The sequence below is a fragment of the Brassica napus genome, chromosome C3 (genome assembly GCF_020379485.1).
Source record: "Brassica napus cultivar Da-Ae chromosome C3, Da-Ae, whole genome shotgun sequence".
Taxonomy (NCBI): Eukaryota; Viridiplantae; Streptophyta; class Magnoliopsida; order Brassicales; family Brassicaceae; genus Brassica; species Brassica napus.
In genome coordinates, this window is record NC_063446.1 from 44,568,260 (window position 1) to 44,592,185 (window position 23,926).

Below are 23,926 nucleotides of genomic sequence, written 5' to 3' on the forward strand. Positions count from 1 at the left end.
TAGCGAATTCATAAATGATATGTATAGAACAGTCATTATAGATACCCCTCCTACGATAGTTAGCATTTTTGTAAACGCTAAAAAATATGTAGATACGATAGCAATACTTGAATGATGTTATTAACTTACCTATAGCACTATTTTCGTTCTATGATAGGTTTTTCTACATTAAACCAATAGTAAGTTTAATTAAAATAAAATAATTGAAATTAAACACAATTTTTTTTTATATTTTAAAATAAAATAAATTTTATTTATAAATTAAAATGGGTTTAAAAATAAATTTCGGTTTACAAAACAAAACCAAAATTAAACACTAAAGTCAAACCAACACAATTTCCCCAACTTGGTTTACACTAAACCAAATCTTAAAGAAAAACCTAAACCTAAAAAAAAATAAGACTCCAGCCGCCATAGCTTCCTCTTCTTCTTCCACCGTCAAGGTCTTCAACCACTATCCCGTCAAGGTCTTCTTCCACCACCGTGAAGGTCTTCAGCCATTGTCCCATCAACGAAGAATGGAGGTTAATCTACAAAATCGGAACAAAACAAGTCAGATTCACCAAAATAAAGCAGATTAGAGAGAGAGAGAGAGAGAGAGAGAGAGAGAGAGAGAGAGAGAGAGAGACAGAGACAGAGAGAGAGAAATGACTGTGGTAGTGGTGAAGAGTGCGACGGAATCGATGGGAGTAGTGGTGGTGACGAGTGCGTCGGTGCTGGTGCTGGTGAGAACGGGGACGATCTAGAGATCGGTGACCATGAGGGAGCATTCGAGACCGACCGTCACGTCTTCTCCTTTCACTGAATCTTCGAGATCTATCTCCTCTCTCTGTTCCACCACTTCGCTTGGTCTCCGTCGCACAATCAGAAGGCGGCCAGCTTGATTGATGAATCTGTGTTGTGTGTGTGAGAAATGAACAATTGAAGAAGAAAGCAAAAGTCGCGTAAGATTAAGAGAAACAAATAGACCAAAAATCAATCTGGTCCACTGATTAAAATATAATCAATGGTTAAAATTAGTGATCCACACCATCGTTATCTCGACCAATAGAAAACAAGGATAAAAAGAAGTTAGATTTCCCTTCTTCTTTTTTTGTCGCAGAAGGCTTAACGACACAAGTTTTTTAATTTGCAGTTTAAATCATATGAATTAATTTAATGATTTAAATGTTCCAAAAAAAGTTAATGATTTAAATGATTATGTTTCAAGTTTTTGAATCTTAATTAGTGCTTATATATTTTGTAGGTATGATTTAATTTATATAATTAAAAGCTATTATGAATTTAGTTAGATTCACTTAAAAATTAGTGTTTAAGATACAAGTTTGGAGTATGATATATAGGGTTTAGAATTAAGATTTTGGATTATAGTATGAAAAGTATTAGATTGAAATATTATGTTTAAGATTTGTGTTTTAATTTTAAAAATTTAGATTTGAAGTTTATTTTTAGTGGATGTATAGTTTATGTTTGAAATTAGAGTTTAGAGTATAGAGTTTGATTGAAGATTTAATTGTTTTTTTTTTTTTGAAGTTATAGTCTAAGATTGAGAATAATAAATTTTGAGTTTAAATTTAAGATTTGAGATTATAGTATGAAAACATTAGAGTTTAAAATTTATGTTTAGAGTTTAGAGTTTAAAATAGGTGTAGGGTTTAGGGTTTCAACTTATCCACTTCATTCCAGGTATGCGGGTTTGATTAAAGATTTAAAATTTGTATTTATAAAATGATAGTTTAAGATTAAGAAGCTTAAATTTTGAGTTTAATTTTTAGGATTTGAAGTTACACTATGAAAATATTAGAGTTTTAAGGGTTCTCTTTAGAGTTTAGGGTTTAAAATCATGTTTAGGTTTAGGGTCCAATTAGTTTTTCTTAGTGTTCGAAAAATGCTATTATATGTCTTCGATCGCATTACTAAAGCCGCTTAAATAATGTCTTTGGTGCTTAAGTCAATTTTCCCAGTAACTATTGGCGGAATCAATGGTTTTATCCTTCCGCTCACTTAATTTTTAAAATAGCATTAATTAAGTGTTATTTTAGGTTTCACTATATCATAGCGTTTTTCTAAAGCTATTATAAAATTCTGAAATTTTTAACTCATATACAATAGCAGTTTAGTAAAACGTGCTATAACAATCTGCTATCAATGATGGTTTTTTTTTTGTAGTGATTCTTTTTCCTCTTACACTTTATTTCATGCAATTTTTTTATCTCCTCATTTCCACAATTTTTCAAATTTTTAAATCTTTTCTTTTACTCATTCTTCGATGTCAAACTATGCATCACCAAACAAAACATATACCGCGTAACAAATCATATATCAAATAACAAATTATTTAACAAACAACATTTTGACTCACACCATATATCAATCCTTTTGTGAGCTAACAAATCAAACAATGTACAAGCTGACAAATCATTTTTCAAAACATTTAGCAACTACACCAAATCAAATATCAATTAGCGACAAGTCTTATGTAACATCATACCAACTACTTATCAATCTTTCATATCAAATTATTCATCAGGTAACAAAACATGTACCTTGTAAAAGATTATGTATCAGATCACAAACGATTTATCAAACAACTTATTAACTCACAAATCATTTATCAACCCATTTGTCAGTTAAAAAACCAAGTATTACACAATCTACACGCTGACAAACTATTTACCAAACCATTTATCAGCTACACAAATCATGTAGCAGTTAACGATGAATCTTTTGTACCATTATACCAACTATTTATCAATTATTTAGTATTAAACCATATATCAACTGACAAAACATGTACCAGGTATCAAGTCATTTATCAGATAACAAACATTTTATCAAATAATGTATTAACCCACAAAATATGTATCAACTAATTTATCAGCCAACAAACCACATATCAAATAATGTCTAACTTGATAAAATAATTAATCAGCTAACAAACCATGTATCAATTAATGACAAGTATGTCGTAACATTTTATTAACCATTTATCAATTAGCGGTTCATTGTTGTAATAGATAACACAATATATATATTCAAATGAGTGGAAAAAATAAGAACCGATAAAATTGAAGATCCAATATAACATCATTATTTTTGGATAAGTGAGTAAATATTAGCTAGCATAAATATTAATAAAATGAAAATATTAGCTAACATTAGGATAAAAAAAATTGAAGATCCGCAAGAACATTTGTATTATTGCGAATTGAAAATAAATTGCCGATAAGAATTGAAAATGGTAGTATCAATGTGAGATAATCAAGATTTCACATCCAACTCACTTTCAATATATATATATATATATATATTTTTCACCACCGACTGAGGAAATCAACATTTCCGGCGCCGAATCCCTAGGAAATATAGCTACATATGAAATAGATGGTGAAAATTGAAAGTGAGTTGGACATGAAATGATAGAGCTTTGTATAATAATTAGAGATTAAAGTAAAAAACATAGAATATTGATTTGTGAAATTAAAGGATGTATTTTGGCTTGAATTGTGAAGAAGTGATTTTGTGTTTAGGGTTTCATATCTTTGTTTGTTAAGCCTACGTACATGTCGAACCATTTACTTGTGATAGTTAGAGATTCATAGAGTCATTGAGACCATTGTCTTAAACATCACAACATATAAGTATTTTAGCGATACAACAATACTACAACATTAAATAGACGAATCCTAACGTTAAACATCACGTCAGTATCTTACCGATACAACAATGCCGAGGTATTAAATAGAAAGACAGAAGTACCCGAGCAATCAACAAAAGCCAAAACGATAAAATAGAAGATGTATTTCCTTGTCTTCATGTCATCAAGCATTCCAGTTACTAAATGCTTCCACAATGATCATTGGGTAATCTCCAAACTCATATCTATATGTTTATATCAACAAAACATTATAAATATAAGAAACATACAAATTATAATTTAAAAAAAAAAAAAAAAGTTTTACCTTTGAACCTTTGAGAACGATCTTGATTACTCAATTCATGAGATGTTTCCTGAGGAGGGATTTGTGGTTAAAGTTGCTCATGGGGCATTCAATTGCAAAATTAAAAAAGTATGTGGTGAAGTCAATGTTGAAACTCACAACTACAAGGTAATTGTGGAAGGAGAAGTATTGAGAATGCCTACTTTCAACAGCTATCTTGTAATTGTGAGTTTAAATAATGACCTCACCACATACTTCTTTAATCTTGAAATTGAACGTCACAAGAAAAACTATAATCTCATATCCCACCTCAGGAAACATTCAATAAAGGGTAAGATATATAATCAAACTACATTCTCCAGGTCAATGTCTCACTTCTTGATTGCTTTGATAACATTTACCTTCACATTATCAACTAACTTAGCACAAAGAGCTATGTTTTCACGGCTAGCAGATAACTTTGGTACGCTGATTCGTTTCAGTAACATAAAAAAGCAGAAGTAACAGAAGAAAAGAGAGAGAGAAAAAACTGAAGAAAGATAACAGAGGAGAAGAAAAAGAACGTTGGAGTTGGAAGAAGAACAATGAATAAATGGGAGAACATAATCTTGACCAATTGCATTTTGAATTATGGTCAAAATTTGGAAATCTGATGAAGCAGGAAGAAAGTTTTGAACGACTGACGTAAAATTCGGAGTAATATTTTTTGTAACCGAAACTAGAAAAAAAAATGATAACAAAGAGTGTGGCATCGTGGTGCACCGTGAGTATAGATTATATATACTGATTTTAGTCTTGTCTTTAGTTAATAAAATATATGTGATAAAAATTAAAAACAAAAAACTCTGGCGCATGCATAGTATAGCATGGGAAAGTGATGTTTCCTACAACTAATCCACTAAAAACCCTAGTGTATGCTTAGCATAGCATGGGGAAGCAATGCTTCGTACATGTAATCCACTTTGTTTTATTAGTCAAATCTTCAAAAAAAAATTGAAGCATTGTATATGTCACTCATGGTATTATTTCTGTTCACAGAGCCAAGTCGGCAAGTTTAAGGTTAACCTGATATGCTTATGTTTCAACTTTCAAGAAATCTAGTACATATTTACATTGTTTGTTTACTTAATTATTCAAAATATTTATGATATCATATCATAATTTAAGAACGCCGGGCCGTTTGAGAATTCCAAAATGTACCATCACTTAAATATAATAAAAATTTTTTAAGATCAACTGCAATAGACCAAATACTTTTAGTTCGTTTATAAAATAAAGATATTTTATTAAATATCCTCAAATGGAAGCAATATTAGCAAACTACACATGATTTAAAATATGTGGAGATTGTTCTACCTTAAGTACTTTGAATTTCTACAAATTATGTTACATATAATCTCTTTTCTCTTACACTCTTACAATATCTTTCCTCTTACACTCCTGCAATAATTTTCCTGTTATATTCTCACATTTTCTTTCCTCTTACAATCGTATACTATCTTTTCTCTTACACTTTTTTCTTGGTTGCCACCATTCTTTCAAAAAATTTAAATCTTCTCATTTACTCATTCTTCGATATCAAACTATTCGTCACCAAAGAAAACATATAATGCATAACAAATCATGTATTAGATAACAAATCATTTAATAAACAACATATTAACTCAGACCATCTATTAATTCATTTGTTAGCTAACAAATCAAACAATGTACAAGCTGACAAATCATTTATCAAAACATTTATCAACTACACCAAATCATGTATCACTTGATGAAAAGTCTTTTGTAACATCATACCAAATATTTATCAATATTTTGTATCAAATTATGTATCTGATAAAAAACAATTTATCAAACAACCTATTAACTCACTAACCATATATGAACCCATTTGTCAGCTAACAAAACAAGTACCACGCAATGTACAAGCGGATAAACTATTTACCAAACCATTTATCAGCTACACAAACCATATAGCATTTAACGAAGAGTCTTTTGTATTTAGTATCAAACCATGTATCAACTAACAAAATGTACTATATATCAGCTCATTTATCAGATAACATACACTTTTCCAAATAATATATTAACCCACAAAACATGTATCAACTAATTTATCAGCTAACAAACAATGTATCAATTAACGACAAATATTTTGTAACATTTTATTAAATATTTATCAAATATTTATCAATTAGCGGTGCATTGTTGTAATATCTAACACAATATATATATATATATATATATATATATATATATTTGAACGAGTAGAAAAATAACAACCGATAAAATTGAAGATCCAATATAACATTCTTATTTTGGATAAGTGAGTAAGTACCAGCTAGCATAATTGTTAACAAAATGAAACTATTGACTAACACTAAGATCCAAAAAATTGAACATCCGCAAGAACATTTTTATTATTGGGATTTGAAAATGAATTTTAAATAATAATTGAAGCCGGCAGTATCAGTGAGAGATAATCAAGATTTGACCGTATATTTATATTTCACCTCCGACCAAAGAAATCAACATTGTCGGCGCCAGATCCCTAAGGATATATAAAGCCACATATGAAATAGATGTTAAAATTAAAAGCGAGTTGGATGTGGAATGATAGAGCTTTGTATAATAATTAGAGATTAAAGTTAAAAACAGAGAGTATGTTTCGTAAGTCATGAGAGAATAAAGAAAAGTATCAGAAAATATGACAAAAAGGTAGGAGAGAGGATGAGGGAGAGAGCTAGTAGAAAATAGGAAGAAGATCACTTGTCTTACGCAGTGCAGGAGCCTTATGCAATAGAGTGTCATAGGATGTAGGGAACTTTTGTAATGGAAAATAGATTAGGAAAGTGGAGGGTAGCCTCCTAATATCGGTGGCACAAGGAGGCATACATGCCAATTATCTCAAATAACAAAAGTAAAATCCCAAGAAGAGCGTGTGGTTTAATGTCTTGTTGAAACCGGCAGTAGACAAAATTATGTGCGTTTCTACTGCGAGTCCAAACGCTTTTTCTCAGGAATCACGGTTTCCTTGCGATATGCTTCTAATTTTAATTTCGGAGCTTCGGTTCTCGCTCTTCATTGAGTCTCTTCAATTGTCGTATCAGATAACCTAATTTTATGGGCCTTGTCTCCGAACCTGCCTTTTTAAGTTTCATATGGTTGCCTTTGTCACTCATTTTATCCACTTGTTTTTTTTCGTTTGAGCTAGTGGTAGAAAGATTGTTAGTGATGATAACTTGATTGTGTTTACCATATCTTGTGTAATTAACTATAAATAGGAAGCACTTTGATATCGTAGAACTCATTATATTCGAAATGGAAACTAGTCAAAGAGATGAGCTTGCAAGCTTCTTATATGTGCTCCCCCCTGTGGACTTCTGTTATGTGTATGGTTCGACATTGCATCCAGATAACACTACAAAATGTAGTATTGATAGCACATTATCATAGCGTTGTTTTCTGAACTGTTATGAAAAATGAAAAAAATTATGGGTTTATATTAATAGCAGTTTATTAACGCTGTTGTGTAAAATTAGTAAGCGGGAATAAAAAATCACTAATACCACCAATATTTAAGTGAAAATTAGATACACGCCAAAACATAATTTTTTTTCTCTTTGTCTGATAGCACATTATGATAGCATTGTTTTGATAACTGCTATGAAAAATCAAGTTCTAATCTTTGAAATATTAAACCCTAAACATGTTTTAAACTCTTTGTCCGATAGCACATTACGATAGCATTGTTTTGATAACCGCTATGAAAAATCAAGTTCTAATCTTTGAAATATTAAACCCTAAACATGTTTTAAACCCTAAACTCTAAATATAAACTTTAAAACTTTAATCTTTTCATACCATAAACTGAAATCATCAACTTAAACTCAAAGTTATTTCTTTTAATCTTAATCTTTAACTTCCAAAACACAAACCTTAAATCTTTACTCAAACTTTATACCCTAAACTCTGTATATAAACCTTATACTCTAAATTATAAATATAAATACTAACATATTGTATTCACTTGTATTGTTCATACATTAACTACGTCTTTCTCAACTTCTATTACATGTTTGTTTCGCCAACAAACTCTGGTGGCTCTCTGTTAAGAAATAAAATTCCTTGGATCCTGTGGCAGCTGTGGAAGGCGCATAATCGTCTCTCTTTTGAAAAGATTCAAACAAATCCGTCTGAAATATGGGGAAAAGCAGAGGAAGAGGCGGACATTTGGCTAGAGCTCAATGGCTTTTCCTCGGTTGTGTCACTAAACTGGCAGCTGCAGACTACAGAACAGAGGAACTGGCAATATCCTCTTCGGATGTTCTCAAATGCAATGTAGCAGCTGCGTGGGATTCAGAGTCGAAGAACAGTGGTGCAGCATGGGTAGTGCGTGATAGTACAGGGGAGGTTTTATTCCATAGTCGAAGATCGTTTGCAAGGGTGCAGTCCCTGGTAGAAGCTGAACTTATTGGTCTAGCGAGGCTACAGAGAGTTTAAGCTCACTACATCTCTGTAACATCGTTGTGGAAGCATCATTCTTGGAGGCAAGGGAGGTGATTATGGATAGATTTTCTCAGTCGCCATTCCAAGGTTTGAAGATGAGGATCTCAGGTTACTTTGCTTTTCTAGGCCCGTGGAGTTTAAATCACACTGATCCAGCTCGTAATGGGGTTGCGCGTGCTATTGCTGATAGTGTTACTTCGGAAGAACGCTATAACTCATTCGTCTAGCGTGGCCCTAGGTGGTTGCATAACATGGTGTTAAGTGAAGCTATGTTGGGTAACTCCTCTCTTCAGATCCCATGATCTTGTTCTTTAGTGGCTTTGAAGATTTTGGTGATGATCATCCTAAGACATCGTAAGTAGGTACAACTATTATCTGCTGATAGGTGATGTTTACCTCTGAATCCTGATGTCACTACATCCTTCTTTCAAGTTTTTTCATAGGCGTTGTTTCTGTTATTTTTTCTTTTTTTGGGGTTTTCTCCCTCTATGTGTAGAGATTTCCCCAATACTCTATGTTTCCTCTGTTTATTTTGATATGCAATAACCCAGTGTTAAAAAAAGTTATTTTCAAAATTTATTATCAAAATCTTAAAATTAACCCTTAACATTATACTTTAAACCCTAAACTCTACATCTCTAAATATTAGTTTAAAATTTTCAAACTTAAACATCAAACCTTAATATAAACTATCAATTTATTATGTATCACTTGTATGACATCGTAGTAATCCAACTCCATCTCTGCTAGGTCTCCTATGAAATCGACTCCTCCCAGTAGGACTGGTACATCTCGATGAACGCCAGTGGTTCCCAATCTCTCTGTGCCGGCTGTCAGAATCAGCTTAACCTTCGGCTCAAAGACACCTCGAAAAGGCCAAGACTTAACCAAACGCGAACTCACGAAGCCGTGGGAAGCTCCCGTGTCAAATAGAGTGTGAGCTACCTCACCTCCAACAGAAACCGATTCTACACACAATTTTATTTTCTAACTACACATAATAACCACAAAAACACAAATACTCAAAAAAAAACGAGCATGAGAAAGATACATACCGACTATCGACTCAGCTTCATTGGCCTCTCCTAAAGCATAAACACGCGGAGTAATGGCTTCACGCTTGGCCGCAGGCCCCTTAGTCAGGCAGTACCTAGAGATATGGCCAAACTGGCCACAAGTGAAGCAAGCTCCTGGTGCGTACGCTGCAGCTGCATGTGCTATCTGTGCTACGGTGCTGCATGTGCTGCTGGTGGTACACCCCGCGCACCAAATGGCCTACTCTGACAAGCCCTACTTTTATGTCCCATCTTTCCACAGTTGAAGCACTGGATGCACTCTCCAAAATGGTGGTGATGGCACTTGTTGCAACTAGGTGCTCCTAAATGTTCCCATGTTCTCTTTTGTGGCTCTAAACTTTTTCCCGACTTAGGTTGAGCTGCTTTGGAGAATTTCTGCTCCTCAGCAATACATGCCTCTTGCATAGCAGCCTTCTCTACCAGATCCTCCAAGCTGATGTAAGTAACCATACTGCACCTGCCGCGGAGATCAACTTGCACCCTATCTAAGAACCTCCTGATCAAGTCCTCCGCATCAAAATTATTACCAGCAAACAAGCAGAGTTGGCAAAACTCCCGCTCATACTCCCTGACACTCCTAGTACCCTGCCTCAGATGCTCAAAAGCATTCTTCTTCTGGTGCAACGTTTCTCTGGGAAAGTACTTCTTGTCGAATGCAACGAGGAAATCCTGATAAGTCAGGTCAACATGACGCATCGATTTCACTCCATCCCACCATACTAATGCATCCCCACGCAGATACAACTCTGCGATATTAAGGCAAAGGCGTAATGGACAATTGATAGTCTCCAGACACGTAACCAGCCTATGCTTTCAATTATAAGCCTCTACAGGGTCCACTGTTCCCCCAAAAATCTCCAAATTCACGGATTTCATCTGTCTCATCACCCGGATAAGCGTCTCATCAACTTCAGGAACCTGCTCTGAGAGGACAGGTGGTGGTGGTGGTGGAACTGGAAAACCCCTGGAGCCTGCGGAATATGAAGCTACTTCTGCCCCTGAACCTGAACTGGTGGAACCGGCTGCATACGGGGCTGTTGATGCCTCTGAACCTGAACTGGCGGAACCGGCTGAATAGGGGCTGCTGATGACCCTGAAACTGAACTGGCGGAACCTGCTGACCCTTCTGAGCTGCAGCCATCTGCCTAACCACTTCTTGTGCAGCTACTCTAGCAGCCTCCCGGACAGCTTGCTGGACTGCCTCTTGTGCGGCTTGTCTGGCAGCATCCTGCACCATCTGCCTAAGGGCATCCTGATCAACCGGGGGAACTGGTTGCGGCACATTCTCATCTCCACCCTCTCGAGAAGCACTAGCGGCATGAGTGTGAACAACTCTCCTACGCGGCGGCATCTGAAAGAAAAAGCAACTCAATTAACTTATGCTGAAACCAAACACCAACGATTCCAGACATAATACCATACAGAAAGGTGCTATTTACTTTTATTTTTAAAATCCCCATATTCCCATAAATATTTCAAAAATCGTCTAAAGCCGATTAAGAATCGAGTCCCACAAATCGCCATCCCGGGTCAGAGCCGGGACGGAACCCCGCTCTGATACCAAATTGTAATACCGGTATTTTCCAGAATAAATAATAAAAATAAAAAATCCTGAAATCCTCATTTATTAATCCTCATGAAACGTCTCCAAACTACATAAATCCAATAGATAGCCATAAATCCAAATAACATAATAAATCTCGAAAATATCGATAAAAGCATAAAAAATCGCAAGTGTGAATAAGAAAGAAATAAAACCCCCAAAGCAATAGTCCGATAGCAATCACTCCTGCTCATCAGTCTCACCTAAAAGGGGAAGGAAAGGAGGGGTGAGTAACAGGGGAGTTACTCCGTGAGGTATAGGATGCTAATCATGCAAATTGCTGACTGGAGTAAATAGAACTCCCACTATGAAAGTTTAGCTCTAACATGAACAACTAAGGTGCCTAGCGTATCACACACAACACCCAATACGCTGATAGTGCATAACTAAATCACACACCCCGCATTCTCCTCATATGGATACATAATACGCAGAATCGCTAGTACAGTCTGTCTCTGTACCCCCGCCACTTTAGTAGGGTTGATGGTACAAACGTCTCTGCACCACACGCCCAGCACCAGTAGAGTCGCTAGCCCAGACGTCTCTAAACCCCCGCCCGCACAATCAAAGTAGTGTCACTAGCCCAGACATCTCTGAGCCCCCGCCTGCGCACATAGTCCCTACTCATAACTATATATATATATATATATATATATATATCATTGCTTAACAGCACACAATCCAATCAACGGTTGAATCCTCTAGACCCCTAATTATGGTTTGTAATGAATGAACTAATTACCAATCAGGACTCAAACAAACTCAATTCAAATAGACGGATCATGATTCGAAATCTAAACTACGATAGAGAGAATTCTACACTAGTACGGGATTTACGGATTAGACCCTCACCTTAGAAATGTGGAAAAGTGATAGCTACGAACTCATGCTGCTCAGACAGACACCAAATCTGTAATCAGGACGAAAAATCAAGTCAGACCGCCCTTAGAACCATTAAAAACGGATAACCGGCGATCTGGTCAAAAGGTCAACCCGCTGGTCAAAAAGTCAGCCCGGTCAACTCTGACCCAATCCGGTCAACCCTTGACCAAATTGAAATTCAATTGAACCGCCAGTTTTCTTTAACCGGATTCGATTTTAATTGGACCAAAATCAAATCAATTAACACCCGGTTTAATCTTAACCAAATAAATCCCAATAACCGATCGGTTTAATAAATAACCAAAATCAATTGACCAACCAAACCGGCATGACTGGTTAATGGCTTGACTCGCTGAGTCGACTCAGCCGAGTCACCGAGTTACCGGCGAGTCGCTGGAGACCGGTCGCCGGCGGCGGCCAACAACGGTGGCGTCTTACCGGAAAATCACCGTCGGCGGCTTCCTGGCGTGTTCATATATTAATCCTTACCAACTTGTGGACAGGACTCAAGCCTTTCATCATCATGCTCACTGGTATCTTCTCTTCCTGCATCAGTTAGAAGCCAAATGTGAAAGTTACTTGGGGAAAAAAAAAAATCATTATTGAGACCAGTATCAACTCTGCTCTCTCTCACTCTCTAGCTATATGTAGTCCAATTGAGCGATGGTTGAACTGGTATATATATATATATATAGGTAGAGGTTTGCGAGAAGTTTGTATAGGTTCAAGAGAAAAGGCAGAAAAATGTATGGAGAAGGTAATGAAGCGAAGGGTAATGGTTTCAAATGCAAGATGTGTCTGGTTTCTTGGCAGCTGGAGCTGTTAATGCAACTGTCTATCTTTCCCAGAAAATGTGCAAAGCTTGTAACTCTCTGTAATACTCGTATTTTCCAGAATAAATAATAAAAATAAAAATCCTGAAATCTCATTTATTAATCCTCATGAATCGTATGCAAACTCCATAAATCCAATAAATAGTCATAAATTCAAATAACATAATAATAGAACTCCCAAAACACTTAGTCCGATAGCAATCACTTCTACTTGTCAGTCTCACTTGACAGGGGAAAGAAAGGAGGGATGAGTAACAGAGGAGTTACTCCGTGAGGTATGGGATGCTAATCACGCAAACCGCTGGCTTGAGTAAATAGAACTCCCACTATGCAAGTTTAACTCTAACATGAACAACCAAGATGCCCAGCGCATCACACACAGCACCCAATGCGCTGATAGTGCATAACTAAATCACACACCCCGCATTCTCCTCATACAGATACAAAATACGCAGCATCGCTATTACAGTCTGTCTCTGTACCCCCGCCCGCTTTAGTAGCGTCGATGGTACAAACGTCTATGTACCACACGCCCTTCACCAGTGGCGTTGCTAGCCCAGACGTCTCTGAGCCCGCATAATCAAAGTAGCGTCGCTAGCCCAGACATCTCTGAGCCCCCGCCCCCGCACATAGTCCCTACTCATAACTATGTATACTTATATATATATATATGCTTAACATCACACAATCCAATCAACGGTTGAATCCTCTAGACCCCTAATTTCGGTTTGCAGTGAATGAACTAATTACCAATCAGGATTCAAACAAACTCAATTCAAACAGACGGATCATGATTCAAAATCTAAACTCCTATAAAGAGAATTCTACACTGCTATAAGGATTTACGGATTAGACCCTCACCTTAGATATGTGGAAAAGTGATAGCTATGAACTCATGCTGCTCAAACAGACTCCGATCTGTAATCAGGGCGAAAAATCAAGGCAGAACACCCTTCGAACGGTTAAAAACGGATAACCGGAGATCTGGTCAAAAGGTCAATTCGGTCAACTCTGACCCAAGCCGGTCAACCCTTGACCAAATTAAAATCGAATTGAACCTTCGGTTTTCTTTAACCGGGTTTGATTTCAATTGGACCAAAAACAAATCAATTAACACCCGGTTTAATCCTAAGCAAAATCAGTCCCAATAACCAATCGGTTTAATCAATAACCAAAATAAATTGACCAACCGAACCGGCTTGACTGGTCAAAGGCTTGACTCACTGAGTCAACTCAGCCGAGTCACCGAGTTACCGGCGAGTCGACCGGCAAGTTGCCGGAGACCGGTCGCCGGCGGCGGCCAACGACTGTGGTGTCTTACCAGAAAATCACCGGTGGCTGCGGAGACGCGGCGACGATGCGGCGGCGGCTTCCCAGCAGCGGACGGACAGTGGCCGGCTACAGCGAACGTCCGGCGGATATGGTGGCGCGTGAATCTCATGCGCGGGACTTCGGGAGGCGTGTGAGGGCACGTCGCGGCGGATATCCGGCTGAAATTTCTGCTCCGGACTCCTTTCAATGTCACGAACACACTGGTGTCGTTGAAATCGCGAGAAACCAAACGGTTAGAGAGATATCGACGATTTTCTAAACGGCCAAAACTAAAACTAATGAACGCGACGGTTCCGGCGGTTTCCTTGGGTGTGAGACGGTGGTAACGTGTCGGATCTGATCTCAGTCGACGGTGGTTGTAAAGGTTCACCAATATCTCTCTCTGACGGCTCAAAATCTGCAGAGGTTTGACGCCTTAAACTTATTCTGAATAAACTAATAGGCTAGGTCTGTTTAAATAGGAACTCACTTAGCGTTTCGTGCAATCTTACTGGACCGAAATTACTGGGCCGGAAAATGGGTCATTACACTCTCGGTCATGAGTTTGTCGAAAAATCCCCCCCCCCCACCCCACCCCACCCCAACACCAAAGTGTTTGGGTGAACAAGTTGAAGACAATAGTTCTTGCCATCAATAGTTAATCATTCTCTTTTTCATTTTTATCATTTTAATTTTCTTATTTATGATTCAAACAATAGCAGTGAAATTCATCTATAGCTACAACTTAGTACCTTTAGCCACATATCATGAGCCCATTAGTTTTCCCAAGATTAAAAGTGTTTTGATATCATTTGTAGCATAAAACGGTAAAGATTATTGATAAGAAAAAATTGTATTAGAAACAAGTGTAGTTTGCAGAGCAAGAAAGGAGGGAAGTGCGAATACACCTTGTGCACTTACCTAAAGACGAACCTGCATACAATTCAGTCTTAGCTCTAACTTGTCTGGCTCCAGAAAAGAAAAACATATATAAAGTATTACGTGGAGAGAAGAACTACATTGGATATACTTTGGCTATGTAATTTGTGATCAAAGTTCACAAATACCTCATTGCCACTTCCAAAGTAGTTTTCTTCGCTGTTTCAATATGTTTGTTATTTTTTTTGTTGATACTAGTGTCTTTTACTGTTTTATCTATTCTCTCTCAAACCAAAGATCACATAACTTTGGTTATGTTACCAATTTTTTTTGTGATATATCATATGTTCTTTCTGGCCAGATGCCTAAAACCAGTTGTCCATCACTAGATGCCTAACTCCTCTTTTTTGGCCCAAGCTCTCATGAATTTATTCTTGGAAAGCTTCCCCCCTCCCCCCGCAAAAATCTCATACTAGGTGGAGTTGGACGGTATTTATATAATAGTCTTTCTTTATCTACTATTTTGATGTGAGATTTGGATTTCTTATTTACTTAAAAAATATTCCTCTCAAACTAGTGACCACAAAACTTTAGCTTTTCTACCAATTTTTTTATGATGAATCAAATGCTCTAATACAGCTATATGTCTGTCACCATATGTCCAACTTATTGTTAAGTATGATATTTGTAGCGTCCTGACCGTCCACGGCTAATGAACCTCCCACGCCTGTTCTTTCGGCCAGTGGGCCCCATTATGTGAGACAGGCAGTACGTTAATTTTTTGAAAGCTCTTTGTTTACTGACCTTGCAATCACCACATGACATTTCCCGTGCTTTAGCCTCATTCGCACGATATCCCAAATCAATTTTCTATAGGTCACCTATTCTTCCACTTTTCATTTTAATATATATATATATATATATTATATAATTTTAGCTAACATTTTACATAAAATAAATAAATTAATCTATTAATAAAGTAAAATTAGATAAATTTTAAATAAACAATGAAAACATAAAATTAACAAATTTTGACAAAATGACATAAACTTTAAAGGTCATAAAATATAATTAATCAGTTAAAGTAATTGATGTAATAAATTACTAAAAATAAAATATTAATAATATATTATATTATTTTTCATGTAAAAATTGAGGTTATGGTTAGAGATGAAAATTAAAGTTTAACAGTAAAACATCAAATTTAATGTAATTTCAACGTCAAATTTAGTTTTATTGTTAGAATTACTCTTCCATCTAGCACAGTGTGAAAATACGAGCAAGGATATCATCACAAGAAGCTCATAGTTGTTCATTGCCTGAACCAAAAAAATATATATATATACCACGAAAGTTAACATGAACCGATCTAAATTGCTGGAAGAGAAGCCACCAGTTGTCTTGTAAATCTCATCGATAGCCTTGACATTATTCATTGTTTGTTTGTACCGACATAGAGAAGTAACAACAAAACTGCTGCTATAGCTCTACAGATACAAAAGTTAATCAACGTATTAGCCAGTGGCTATGATGACATTTACCATTCAAACATGCACCAACTTGCTTATATATAGTCTTCAGCAAACCCAATTCACAAGTAGCATAGGTATAGTCTAATTCACAATGTCTAAATCATTATTCCTAGCAGAGAAGAAAATCAGAACTATCACAAACATTCGATAGAGAAGCCAATTGGGCCGAGTTCATTGTTTAGCTTATATTAACGTTTGTTTATTAAATGGTTTTAACATTTTGTAGCACCACAATCTATATCAATTGTAAAATAATGAATACAAATGTTGGTTTCTTAAATGTATTATTGTTGTTGAAGAGTTAACGTATACAACTCATTTTAATTATTTTTAAGACTTCATACACACAAAGAAATTAAGTTTTGCGGCTGACACAAATCACCGAGAACACATAGGCAACATCGATTGTAAAATGACAAAAGGATATTAGGTTTTCTGCTCTCGATATGTTTACTATTGACTCTCCATAATGATTTCATTTTTTACCTCTATGAAACTGTGCTTTCGTTCTCGTTTATGTTTTATTGATACGAGTTTTGTTTCCTTTTTAACCTTTTCTGTGAACTCGATGAATTTCATAAGTGTCAATTTAAAAAGATGGACATCTGTAAGAATTAGTTCTACAAGAGATACATATCAAAGAATAAAATTTTTGAAAAAAATCACCAGCAAACTCTGTTCACAGGTTAGTGTGGAAATCAATTATATCAAGTTGTTATAAAATATATTCACCATTTTAGTCTAAAAATCATTTAATTCTAGAACAACAAAACAATTACTTATTTTATAAACCTACGCTTTTGAGGTTTAATTAATTAAGAGTACCGATAAAAATATATATAGTACTTTACCATTATAGTATATGTAAACAATGTATAAACTAAGAATTGTTTGATTTATTAAATAATAAACCATAAAACTTATAATAAATAATTCAAATATCTCATTCTTACAATTATAATAGCTATATAGAGTATTAGGGAGAAACAAATATTAGACGAATGATCAAATATCTCATTCTTCGAACAAACTCAAAAGAAGGTAATTGGAATCTTCTCATGATATTTCATTAAAAGCGTTTTAGGAATAACAATCAAGACTAAATTATTTAATCTGAAAGAAATAATATATATAGTGCTTCCAATATTAAAAATCACTTGGATTTGAAGAAGTGTATTTCTGGGATTGTCACGATCAAATAACATATCAGAAACCACATATTTAAAAAATAATTTGTATTCATAAAAGTTTATTCATTAGAGTAAGCACATAAATCAAAACCAATACTCTTTGTTTATTTATAATCGTGTTTTTGGTAAATAAATCAAAACAATCATTTTATTTATTTTATATGGTATATAATTAAACTTTAGTGATATTGACATAGATATATATGGTATATTTTAATATAAATATTTTATTATTGACACTTCCTACTCATATGATTTTATCAATTTGTATATTTGCTATAACAAAAATTTAAATTGTTAATCACAAAACTTTTAAGGTGAGATTTTCTATACAAGTTTCAAAATTAAAATATTGAAATCTCAATAACTTTTCAATGCAAATTTTGAAATAAACATATTTATATATTTTTATATAGTATATGATTTAATTTAAATTATATTAATATATATAATATGAATATTTATTAATGAAACTTCATATTCATACAATTTATCATCATTTGTATCTTGTCTGAACAAAAAAAAGTTAAACCATTGATAAAAAAAAATTTCAATGTGGGACTTTACTATTTTTAGTAATTTATAGCCGTTTTAAAAAATTCAAAATATGACATATAAGAAAAAATCAAATTTTTTTTTATTATATGCTTAATGTGATTGTTTAATTTCTTTTAATAATATAAAATTAAAAAAAAAAGATGATACAAAAATTGTTATCAAATATGTATTATTAATAATCATTCATTGTCGTATATATGTTAATCATATTAGGTAATTCTGTAGCTTTTATTTAAAGAAAGAATTGAGAATATTTCTTTGTACAGTACTAATCATTTTGATAGTTAGTTTAATAAAAAGTATAATATATATTTATATGGAACAACTTTTTTTCTAAAGATTCTAACAATCATTCTAGTGATGACATGTGACTACGAAAATATGTTGTAATGCTCCAGGATTAATATACAGGGGAAGTTCAAAATATTTATGTATTAGCATGTTTCTTCAAAATAATTTTTATCTTATATGGTATACATCCTCACTTCACTTGGGCATAATTTTGGGAGAATCGGTGAAATAACCAAAAACAAAACTGCCATTAAGATGAGTCAGAAAGATATAGGTTGAAAAAAAAAAAAAAAGAGAGAAGGGGAAAGATGGTTAGGTTTTAATTTTAGTGTTGTGAATGAAGAAGGAAACTTGTGTGTATTATTAGGTCGACCAACTGGTCTTTATATACATATGGTAATGACGGTCTAAGTACTGGATCGACATGAGATCGTACTTATCCTTAACTAGATAATGACTAGCAATACGTAAGATAAACACCAACTATAATGTAGATAAACACAAGAGTAGATAGGCGCCAGTATGATCCTGCGAATGGGCTTGGCCTGTCTTGCTACACGGGCTGATAAATGGGTCGATCACTAAATGGTTTATAACACTCCCCCTTGATCGACACATCCGGTCAAGGTTCATTCATGCTTTGGATGTTGCCTTATTAAAACCTCTCTTGACAAACCCAAAACCCAATGTGGTAAAAGGGAAAACAAGACAGGAAAAAGAGTACAACACATGAACTCCCCCTGATGAATGCATCACTGTAGTAGACGCATTCCCATCTGGTATCTGAGTCTTCTTGAACGTTGAAGTTGCCTATGACTTGGTGAAGATGATCAGCTGGATTCTCCTTGAATGAACTTGTAAGTCTTGGACGTTGGTATGTCTTTTGGAACTCCATTAAGATGTGGTCAGGATGTACATCTTTGCTGCTGATCACTCCGTGTCTTGGTTGAACTGATGGTGCTTCAAACGGTGCTCGGATGAACTTTATAATCTGCAATAAAACTTTACTTGCAGGTCCTTTTTCATGTCCCACGGATTCTCTTTGGTTATATGGCTTTCCCAAAACATGGACATTCAATATATATTGAGTCATAGACCCAGAACACATACGAACAACTTTACTTCATATCTTTCGTTCATTCGGACTTATATCTCTTCGTATGTGCCAATGGCTTTATCCATTGCAACCAATCATTCTTTATTTTCTTTTGTCGATCCATGTTGAGCTATAGACCTTGTCTATATTCGTTCATAATCATGAGTGTCTAAGGTCATACCATCAATAATTATTTGCTGCAATGAAACTCATCACACAATGAATTCGCAGTCATACACTCATGTCCTTTGTACATGGTTATCGATCTTTTCTTGCTTTAGCAATGCTTATAATCATTAAGCCACGACCAGACATCCTTCTGGTCACTATCCTGGTTTATGGTTCTCACTTAGGCGTGCTGACTTAATCATACACACACACACACGGCTATGATTTTTCTACAGACTTTCCATATGTAAAACATAGCCTGTTTAATCAATCGATAACTTGTATCATTGAAACTTTGAACCATTAAACCTTTTTCTCTCAGTAGGTCTTTATTATGATCACAAGGAATTATAATATTTTCTGTATGGACTGACTGCACTAAGTAAATACTTAGTCTTTCATATTACTTACAGCTGCTGTATATTACAATCCATAAACAACTTAGGAACAAAGCTTGTTCTATGAGAATTTCTTTCTCATATTTCTATGGTACGTTGATACCTTTATCCAGTGATCCATTTGCTGCTTACTACACCATTATTTCTTTAGTAAATATCCAGACAAAATCAAATTTGATTTTCTGTAGTAGCATCCACCATATAGGAGCATATCTCTTTATAAATTGTTCCTTGGTCCTTGTGAGTATCCTTGTGTAATCAAGCTATACTTGAACGTTATTTAGAAGGAACATGGACACACTATACCATGTGGTCATGTCCTTTAATCTCACGGAATTTCTTATCTCACAAGATCCATTCACTGGTTTCTTTCTTAGATGGCTTTTCTGTATGTACATGGTTACTACGCCCATCTGTCTTATAATTACTTTGAATTCTTTGAACACCCCACGTCCCTATATAGGTTTTATGAGTACTCTACGTGGGTTCATGATCCTCAGGTTATATCCTTCAAATCCCAAGTACAACAATCTTTTATGAGCTCTTATGTATGTAAATACATCTTTGGTGTTAACACTCTTTATCTTCAGTTTCATACTGTTCCAGACATGATCTAATTAGATTTTGAGATCTTATTATCCAAGACCTTTATACCTTGCAGTTTGGCGTCCCAAACTACATGGTCTGGTACCTTAGATGTGTGGTTGCGCAACCTTATTTCTCTGTCTGAATTGGTTTCTCTTATGAACTCGGATTTGTACGATTCTGAGCACATTTCATTACTTTCCGAGGTTCCTTATTATTTGGAACTTATTTGTCTACCATGGCTTTATGCCTCTTTCATACTGATCCTTAGCATAGAATAAATCAGTAGAAAATATGGGTATAGGCATTCATAATGCTTTTAGGCGATTTTTCAAAAATCTGAAAGGAATCGTATTTTCTTTGCTCACTGGTTCAATGTAGAAAACATTGAATTTTTTTATAACTCAATGGGTCTGAATAATGTCGTTTCTTTTGCCATTGTCAGTACCAATTAATTGATTTCAAGTGATTGTAGGAAGGTAAAGTTGAACCTATACAATCAAGATGAAGTTAAATCTATGCGAGAAATCAATCTATCAGTGAACTGACTCATTAGTCTACACCCAACAATTGATTTTATGTGATTGCAGGAAGGTAAAGTTAAACCTATACAATCAAGGTAAAGTTAAACCATGCATGAAATCAACTATCAGTGGACTGATTATCCTTTTATTGAGGTTTTATTTGTTATTTAATCAAGAATCATCAAGCAAGACCAAGCAAGATAATATATAAAAACAAAATCGTGAATCATCAAGTAGGTCAAAAGCAAATCACAAAATCATAGACTTAAAATAAAATTATCATGTCGAGATCTTTCTTTTAGTCAATGTATAAGCCGGCCTCACAATCTATATTACTCCACACGGCTTTCTTGGATTCATCCTGATCCAATGCCTCAGGATATCTCATCTCACTGTTTTGTTCCTCAATGCATCTTTTCTGAAGTTTCTCAAATCTGTCAATGGTATCTTTAATTTTCTGCTTTCTTTGTTCAGTTGCCAATAGGTATGACAATAGGTCATTATAGGTTGTGAAACCTTTAGATGTATATGATAGCAACCGATCCTTTGGATTGAATGTGGAATATGTTTTATGCAGTAGATCATTATCTGTAACCAATTCATCACATAGTTCAAGACTATGGGCGATTTTCATTAGAGCAGAATCGTATTCTTCCACGGATTTAAAATCCTGGAACCTGAGTATCTTCCAATCATTCATGGCCTTTCGCCATAATTCCATTGAGTATATGGATTTTAGTTTTATTCAAAGATCATAAGGATCCTCAATACTTTCGTACTTATTTCTCAGTTCCTCAGTGAGATGATAGCGCATAATTGTTATGGCTCTATGCTTTTCACTTTCAACTTCATCATTTCTTTCAATGATACATTTCCCGAGTCCTCTAGACTTTAGGGCAATTGAAGTGTTCATTTTCCATTCTGGATAATTATCTCCAGAGATATCTAGGGCAGCATAATTCGAAGGCTCAAATCTCGACATCTGAAATCATAAATAAATTCATGATTTAGAATTCTTGCAACCAATTCAAATAATTAGTGCATATGATTTCATAAGTCTATCTATAATACTTTAGGTTACACGGCTCATGTTTTGTGATGCTTAGGCCTTACGGCTTTAATCTCAATCAAGGGCACAAGGCCGCATGTATGAACCAATGCATTATGCCTCACGGCCATTCAGTATGATTGATAACAAAAACACAATGCCACACGATCCATATCAATCAAATAATCTAGCAACCTAACTCTCATTCAATATGTAAATTCTTTAAATCAATCTTTCAGGTTTTAAGTAATGAGAGATTTAAGGTTTCAAGCCCTTTAGGAATATCAATCAAGATTAAGGGTTTCAAGGCCTTAAGGATTTCGAATCTTGAGATTAGATCTATTAATCAATTTATCAATCCTAACATCTCAGATCATCAATCATCAAACAAAGACATTTTGAAACCGATTTAAACTTTTAGGGTTTCAGTTTGAGTGATTTAGATTCGAATTTAAACAATCTTATCAATAGCTCTAGGTGATCAAACAATCAAAGTTTAAATCAAACAATTTAAAACCGATTTTCCAAAATTAGGGTTTTTAGGAGATTTCGAAAAACTTTGATCTTTGGTCAAGGGGATTTGATTTGAGATTCAAAATCATTAAGACTTTGATTTTAATTGATCAATGGATCAATCTCGAATTATGGTTTAGGGGATCGGACTTATTCGAGCTCCGATTTACTCTTTAGGGTTTGATCTATTTTCCCTATGGCTTTCATCTTTAGAGTTCTGATTTTAGCGTTTCAATCTTTACAAAACAACCATGTTCAATTCATGTTCTCAGAATTAGGATTACCTTTGTTTTGCAGATTGTTGAAACCCGACCACCAAGATGAACCTCGAACGGACGCGAGCTGGCTGCTTCGGGATCGCGAGCTGAGAGGATGCGATCGGGTTAGGTTTGTTAGATCGCGATCGCCTTGGTTGTCTCTCGTGAACGGGTTGAGACTGATCGTCGGATCGAGCTGAGGCAGTGACGGGAACGCGAGACGGGATTGAGTTCAAGGGTTCGTCTGAGCTGAGATCGGGATGAAGCTGAGACGGTAATGCTTGCTGGAACGGAATCAAGAACGAATTAGGGTTCTTCGGGATTAGGGTTCCAAAAAACCAAGGCGGCGCCGTCTATTGTTTCTGCGAGTGTGGGCGCGTCTGAGATCGGATTGACAAACGGTTTTCGCTGATAGATTCGTCTTGTCCAGAGCTTCAATTTGATATGTGGCTCGTCGTCTGGTTCCTCGGGGTTTGAGAGATAGATTGATTTTAAGTTACGCCTGGATTAGGGTTTATGTGTGACGGATTTTATGTTAGGTTTTGTCTCAGGGTTTTGAAGTCTATCGTGCTGATAACGTGTTGTGAATGAAGAGGGAAACTTGTGTGTATTATTAGGTCGACCAACTGGTCTTTATATACATATGGTAATGACGGTCTAAGTACTGGATCGACATGAGATCGTACTTATCCTTAATTAGATAATGACTAGCAATACGTAAGATAAACACCA

General features: G+C 35.2%; 1 long non-coding RNA gene across 2 annotated transcripts; it reads right to left on the reverse strand.

Annotated features, from left to right (window-relative positions):
- Window positions 1-231: 231 nt before the first annotated feature.
- On the reverse strand, window positions 232-2,947 carry LOC125583944. 2 transcript variants are annotated; one of them, XR_007320955.1, is made up of 2 exons: window positions 636-2,947; window positions 232-530 (listed from the first exon to the last, which is right to left on the reverse strand). It is a non-coding gene; the product is annotated as an uncharacterized LOC125583944 (long non-coding RNA). The 2 variants fall into 2 exon arrangements; XR_007320954.1 differs by having other exon boundaries at window positions 630-2,947.
- Window positions 2,948-23,926: the final 20,979 nt, after the last annotated feature.